The sequence below is a fragment of the Manis pentadactyla genome, chromosome 5 (genome assembly GCF_030020395.1).
Source record: "Manis pentadactyla isolate mManPen7 chromosome 5, mManPen7.hap1, whole genome shotgun sequence".
Classification (NCBI taxonomy): Eukaryota; Metazoa; Chordata; class Mammalia; order Pholidota; family Manidae; genus Manis; species Manis pentadactyla.
Window position 1 is genome coordinate 64,932,755 of NC_080023.1, and position 7,426 is coordinate 64,940,180.

Genomic DNA, 7,426 nt, shown 5'->3' on the forward strand with positions numbered 1-7,426 from the left:
TACTAATTCAAAGTGAGCTTTAAATTCTTATATCCCCTCCTTTATACCCTAAATGATGAGACAACAGAAGTCATGTAATTACAATAGCAGTTTCAAGCCATTCATCCTCTATAATCTGATAGCAAAAAGAGAACATCAAAACTTCTTTGCAACCGGAAGCTTCTTATATGATTAAAAATGTACCACCTGTTTTATAACTAACAGAACTATTCTCTAAAAGATGGGGAGACTTGATTAGAAAAGTGGTAATATGAATATGATGCAAACATGCTCCTTTCCTCACATTATTTTTGGTTTTTTGAAGTATTTTGAATTTTTTGATACAGTTTAGGAAAAGGTTCATTTATGTGATTTAAGAACATTTGCAATATTTATTTAAAATAGTGTCGCATTAACTAGGATCTCATTCTCTTTACGAAGCATTTGTTTGAAAGAATACTATAATAGTACATAAAAGTCTGAAAATTGACTACAAATTTTAGTTTTTGAGTTTGAAATCCTCTTTTGGACTGCAAAACTGTGATATCTGAAAATTTAACATCTAGAAATTTCATTTTATGAAAACTTGAGCATGGAATGGATGAATGAATTCATGTTCTTGAATTCATTTGGTGAGGTAAGCTTGTTGTTTAGGATCACGCATTTGTTTTTACCTCATCATTTTGCTCATCACTAAAATCAGGATTAGTATGTGGATTTCACAATTGTTAAAGTGAATGATAAGCTTCTTGAAGCCAAGAATTGTCTTGTTCATCTTTGTATGATGTACAATCCTTTGAATGAATTCATTATCAAAGTATACTTTGGTAATATTATCTCTCTCTCACACACACACCCTAATATTTAATGAGCATTCACTAAATAAGATGTATATTATTTAACGTTTGGCTCTTTGAGGTAAGTCCCTTTATTGTTCTTATTTTATAGATGAGGAAACAGACTTTTTTGGATGTTTATCTTCTGTGAATTTTGTAAAATGGAGTATTCTTTCATTTGTTGATAAAGTCTTACAGTATTTTGAGAACTTAAACCTACAGACTATAAAATACTCAATACAAGGTATTATCATAGAGCTCAACAAAACACTATTCTATTAGCTTTTTAAATCTCTGTTGAGGCATAGATTTGTAAAGGGGATACAAAAGAAATGCAAGACGAGTCTGTGGTTGTATTTTGGAGGGCTTGAGGATACACCATACTCCAACAAGTTTGCTGCTGATACTCTACTGGTAGTTTAATTATATATACAGATTACAGATGAGAGTTTTAAACTAGTGTCATCAGCAGAGAAGTCATTATGGCCTTGATATATGGCCTTAAACTTGGGCAAATAATTCAACTTTTCCCTAGTTTCAAATTTATGTATGAAAAGAGATTGGACTGTATCTTTAAAAATCCTTTGTTTTTTTGCTTTAAAGATAGTTGAAGTTATGAAATGGGATTAAGGTCACCAAAAGAAAGAAATAGAAAAGAGAAAAGAGAAAGACAAGGAATGAGCATTGGGTGGTAACAGTGCATGTATTTGAACAGTGATCTGACATGGAAAGCAAGGAGAACGTTTTTGAAGGTGTAGTTAATAACATTGAAGAGGAAAGATCACAGCAAACCTTACAGAGCATTGTCGCCCTCCTAATGTTGTGGGAGCCTAGTGGTGGTTGAGATAATGTCTGAAAAACCCTTGGCACTGTATTTGTGCACTTGACAGTATTAGTTCCTATTCTCTCTGATTCATTTCTCAGTGCTGTTAGAAATATATAGTACATACTCTATAAAGTCATGAATGATGGTATAACACATCAGCAATAACAATAATATAGCCCTTTACTGAGTACCTACAGTGTGCACTGTTGTAAGCTTTGTGTGTGTATTCTTAGTTTAATCCTGCTGCAGCTCTCTGAGGCAGATACTATTGCTATCCCTACTTTATAAATGAGGAAAGTGAAACACTAAGTAATGCATGATTCCAAATGAGAACACAGGGCATCAGGGACACATCTGGTCAGTGTCCTTTCTTGGTGAAGGAAGGGAAGTATGCTATACATTTTAATAGAGACAGTTACCAGGTGGTTTGGTATTTTATTTTTTATCTCCTTATTTTACTGACGGTACTGAATAATTGAAGCCCTACTTTGGTGAGCTTTGAACTACGGTCTTGAAGGTATTAAGCTATGAAGCAGCGAGATAACTTCAACATTTTTGTGTGTAAATAAGTACCAATTATCTTGGCACTTACTTTAGTGATTTATTTCCATTGCTCTACCTTTTTTTTTTTTTTTATCAATGCTTAACTTGAAATTTCCCTGAGAGACAGTTTAAGAATTTAAGACTTTGTACCCCATCATTGATGTTCTTAACAATTTACTCAAATCTTCATTGTCTATTGTAGTCACTCACTTTATTCTCAGGATTTAGCTCTGATAAGATTTTGGCTGTTTCCAGCAATCAAACCCAACCTCAAAATAAGAGGATTACTCAAAAAGCTGAAATTTTTAGTTTGTAGTTGCAAGACACAAAGCAGAAATAAATAATATCCTGACTAGAAGCCATCAAAATGTCACTCTTCTGTATTTAGTTTAAAGACAATGCCCTTAGAGCCAAAAATAAAAATTACCAATATATGGAATTTTACAGTGTTTTACCAAAATTGAGAAAAGGTGTAAATAAGGTATGATCCTGGTATGTTCTAGATATCTGTTTATGCTTTTTAAGTACATGTTCCTAGTGCTTACTCTAAACATTATAGCTCCCTTTCCACTTACTTGAAAAACAGCCATTTTTAAATAAATGTTAATACAAATCTCAGTAAATACAGGGATTATTAGGATTTAGAATATATTGCATTATAAGGCAAAACTAGTTAAGCTGCATTTGGCAGTGAAATAATCTTGATTTAAATTCCACAGTAAATCACATGTTAATATTTATTCTAACAACATGGAAGACAAAATCTGGCTAGGAGCAAACAGTAAGAATAAATGAATTTATTTTTTAATTACAGAAGTATGTTTAGGCAAAGAAATGGATTATAAAAGTTGATGGCACTCTTTGCTATGAAAGTACATTTTAGAGTACTATCTACTGTATAGTAGGTAACCAGCTTTATAACTTGTAATACTTCTTGTGATAGTCTTTTGTGCCTGTGAAACAGAACTAAAAGCCTTAGTAATTTTTATTTTTGTATTATTTCCATTTCTTTCTTGGTTCTATAGTTTCACAATAGACAGGATGATTAAGTAAATCGCTGTTACTGTAGGAAGTGAAATTCTATCTAGGATTGCTATAATGTATTGCCTCGAATTTAACTTCTCCTCAGCAGGAGGTGCTGGAGAGTGATGACCTCATTGTGCTTAACCATTTAAGTTGTCCCTTGTGTGCTGTCAGAGAGGCTCCCTGCTGGTTTTGACTACGAGGGTGTAGGAAGGAGTAGGAGGATAGAGAATTAAAACATAAACAATGTCAGGGCGGGTTGTGAGCATGTGGGAGAAAGAAGGAATTTGGATAAATATTTTTGATTGCTTGTTTGTTTTAAGAAGGGGAGGCAATGAAAAATAAAACCAGTGTATCTGTACTAACAGGACTTCTGTTCATCTCAGGGATGTAATGTGAAACTACAAAGATAACATAGATCATTGTCTCTTTTCTTGCTCTTTTTGAAAGTAGTCCTTTTCAGTTTTTTTATACTGTGCCCTCAACCAAAGCTATTTAAAAATCAGAGGTATAGTTTCCAAGGGTCCAGCATGCACCCTTGTGGTATGTGAATATACATTTATTTGTCTACTTACTTCTGGTCAGTTCTAAAGTGGACCTGAACTACTCTTGAATTAGCCATATAATTGCACTCTTCTTTCCCCCTTTTCCCTAATCTTCCCTCTCATTTAGATTCACCTTCAAACATTGAGTCCAGAAAAGTTCCTAGAAGGTTGGAGTGTGATGGATGAGATAATTGAGTTTGGCCTTGCCCTGTAGATGATGATTACAGTTAATTTTATCAAGTGCTTATTATGTGTCAGGCAATGTTTTAAATTCTTTCTTTATGACATCCTATGAAGTAGAACCTGCTACTATGATATTATTTTCTCATAATACAATAACATATTCCCTCATGTTATGTATGGGGGAACAGAGTACAGTATTTAGCTATGATCTTCTCAGATTGTTAATGGGTTAACTTTACTAGCTGTATGTTAATTATGCATAAGGAAGGAATAATAGTAAATTGATAAAATGAAATTTATATTAAAAAAGGACCGAGCTTTCATTCTATTTTCCCCACCAAGGAAAAAATACATGATCATGGTTCTACTTAAAATGCTGAAAAACTAGAAACAACCTAGAGGTTCTGTAGGTAAACAAACATATTATATGGTTTTTATCATTTTTCTATCACAATAATGGACTATTTTGATACCTAAAGACATATTAAGAATAAGTGAAGAAACCCCATAAATTTATATTCACACTGACAATTTAAAAAATAGACCTGATTAGCACTTTACAACAAAGACATATATATCCCTATTAATACAACTTTGAGAAGCTGACAATGGGTGGGCAGATTGAAAACAGAAAGTGATGGAAGTGTTTGGGAAAGCAATGTTAAGGAACTGGGTAAAGGAAACAGTTAATTTAGAAGACTGGGATTAAAATATAAGAATAACAAAAAGGTCAATTGAAGGACTCTGTCCTATTTTAAATATTCTAGAAGGCCTGGAATAAAACTGTATCCTAAAAATGGAAATTCTCTCAGAGACATTGGAGAGCAGCATTTTCCTACAGTGTTTTGCAGAATTGTTTATAAAGACTAATAGGTGTTACATATTAATACAAGTGCTTATAGTGAAGCAAATTTGGAAGCTCCTGGTTTCATAAAATTAAACAGGTTTTGTGTAGGACTTGTCAGCACTTCTAATACGACGAGCATTTTCCAGGTGAGTAGAGTGGAGGCACAGCCTGTGGTACTGCAGTTCATTAACTCAGTTGCTGGAGACCATAGAACCGCTTGGTTCTTGTTGCGGGAATAGTGTTCTGCAGAATACTCTTTGGGAACATGCTGGAATGTTTTTGGAGGTACCCAGGAGCAGGCAGAGTTCTCTGTGGGTGAGTAAGTAGCTTGGGAAAGTAGTAAGTTAAAATCCATCTTAGAGGAAATGTCCCAGAGCAAGAGACAACTGCAGTCTTTGCCTTAGAAAACAAATTCATGAAAATAAATTCTATAGCTAATTTAATGGTAATCTTTGGTTTTAATGTCAGAAAAATGCTATATGGAGGATAAGTCAAACTTGAGAATCTGCATTTGATTTGGTTTTAATCTGTTAGGATTTAAGATAAGCCTATTATAAATTATATTATAAAGAAAGCATAAAGCTCTTGGCTGGTTTCAAGGAACTGGTAGATGAATAATAGATGAAGATTATAATTATATTTAAGTAAAACCTGATGGAATTCTCCAGTCTTCTTTCCCCTCACTCTTGACTTCAAGGTTACCAACAATCCATAGGAGGTGACGGAGCTGCAGGCCGTTTTCTGCCCTCAGTTCATTGGGCCGCTTTGCAGTTGTCTGTTCCCTCCCCTGCAACACTGCTCTCTGGGCTCCTGAGACATGCACTCACCTGGTTTTGGACCTCCGCTGTGGTGCTTTTCCGTTTGCCTCTAATGTTTTCTCCCTGAGGGCTCAGTGCTAGATCCCGTTTTCCTCTTCTGTACTCTCTTCCTAGATAGATGATTTCCTTCAGACTTGTGACTCCCTGTGTGGTGTTCACTCCCTAATGTATTTCATCCAACTAAAAACTATTGTGCTCCAGCCACAGACATTAGCTTGCACCTAAATTTCTCACAGATACCTCAAGCTATGTGTCCAAATTCCTGACAATCTCTCCTTCCCAATTTATTCTTTACTCACTCATTTCTGTGTTAATGGCACTGCCATCCATCCAGAGTTCTCTTCATTCTAGTTCTTCCACTTCTATTTACCCTGCCACCAGTGTTGTCCAGGCCACCAGGATCTCTAACTTGAATTACTCATCTCCCCACTTTGCACCCTTCTCTTCAGTCTATTTTGCAAGTAGTAGCTATCTTTTTGAAATATAAATCTGATCATGGCACCTATTTTAAATAAAGCCTTGTGATGGCTTCCCACTATACACCAAATTTAGAACAAAATCCAAACTCTGTATCATGGCCCAACTGGGACCTTGACAGTCTGGTCCTCTCCTCTGTCTTTCCTGCCTCACCTTGTACAGTATTCCTCTTGCTCACTGTTTTCCAGCCACACTGGCCTATCTGCAGTCCCTCAAACACGCCAACCTCTTTCCCGAGTTGGCCTTTACACGTGCCAGAGCCTTCAAGTGCAGCAGCTTCAGGCTTGTTCTTGGCATAGAAGGCTCCTTCTCACTCTTCAGTTACAACTGACTCCTCCTCAGGGAGGCCTTTGCTGACTGTCCTCCTCCTGCCCCATAACTTGCACCACTGATCTGTTACTTCAGTGTTTATGTTTACTTATACTCTGTCTCCCACACTTGATTGTAATCTCCTGAAGGCAGAGACCATGTTTATTTTATTCACCAGTGTGTAACATGTAGTAAAGTGCCCCATCAAATAAGAAATGTGAGTGACTGAATTCCGAGCTAAAACATCTCCAAATGTAAAGGGTTTCCTTTTCTATGTAACATTACTGTATTCTGAACATATCAAATATGTGTGTGTCCATAGCTGTGAGCCCAGAGTAGTAACTTACTGTGTCACTCAACAAAAACTGATTCAGTACAGTGCTGCGGTAAAAATGATCTATGAGGTAAATGATAAATAGGTCTGTGTCTAAGAGCTCATAATCAGGTAGGGAAAATAAACAAGTATAATAATTGTGATACAGTACAGTACCTGCTATAATTAAGGCTTATACTAGGTTCATCAGGAGCACCAGTTATGGGTGTTTTTTGAGGGGAGCCACTGAAGGGCTGTGGCATGGGCTGGCATTGAAGTACAGCCTGTTACACTGGGCAGTCAGGTGGGAGTGGGAGTGCTGGGAGGGATATACAGAGGTATGATGTTCCAGCAGTAGAGAGATTGTAATAGCTAAGTGCCCCTTGAAACCTAAATCTATTAGGTTCCTCAGTTTCCAGTTGAAAACATGAAGGGCTTGGATAACAAGATAGCTCAAAAAAAAATACTTTATCCAAATCTATCCAGTTCCTGAATTTGAGTAGGGAGAGTTCAGGTGTTGCTGTAATAAGACAGCAGTGTCTGAGTCTAAATTAGGTTGTGTACGACAGCACCCAGATCGAGATCCCCGGTGCTGGGCTAAGGGTTGGGCCTCTAGAGAGCCACTAATAGATTTTAAGCAATAGCCGCATGATTAGTGGAGCAGTTTGAAGGATATGGGACTGGAGGCAGATAACTTCAGAATCTACAGGGTTTTTAGATGAGAGAT

At 36.3% G+C, this 7,426-nt stretch overlaps 1 protein-coding gene across 4 annotated transcripts in view; it reads left to right on the plus strand.

The window, feature by feature from the left end:
• BMP2K (BMP2 inducible kinase) overlaps positions 1-7,426 on the plus strand; it is a 174,984-nt gene that overhangs the window by 164,032 nt on the left and 3,526 nt on the right. The gene's annotated exons all lie outside the window — the stretch shown is intronic.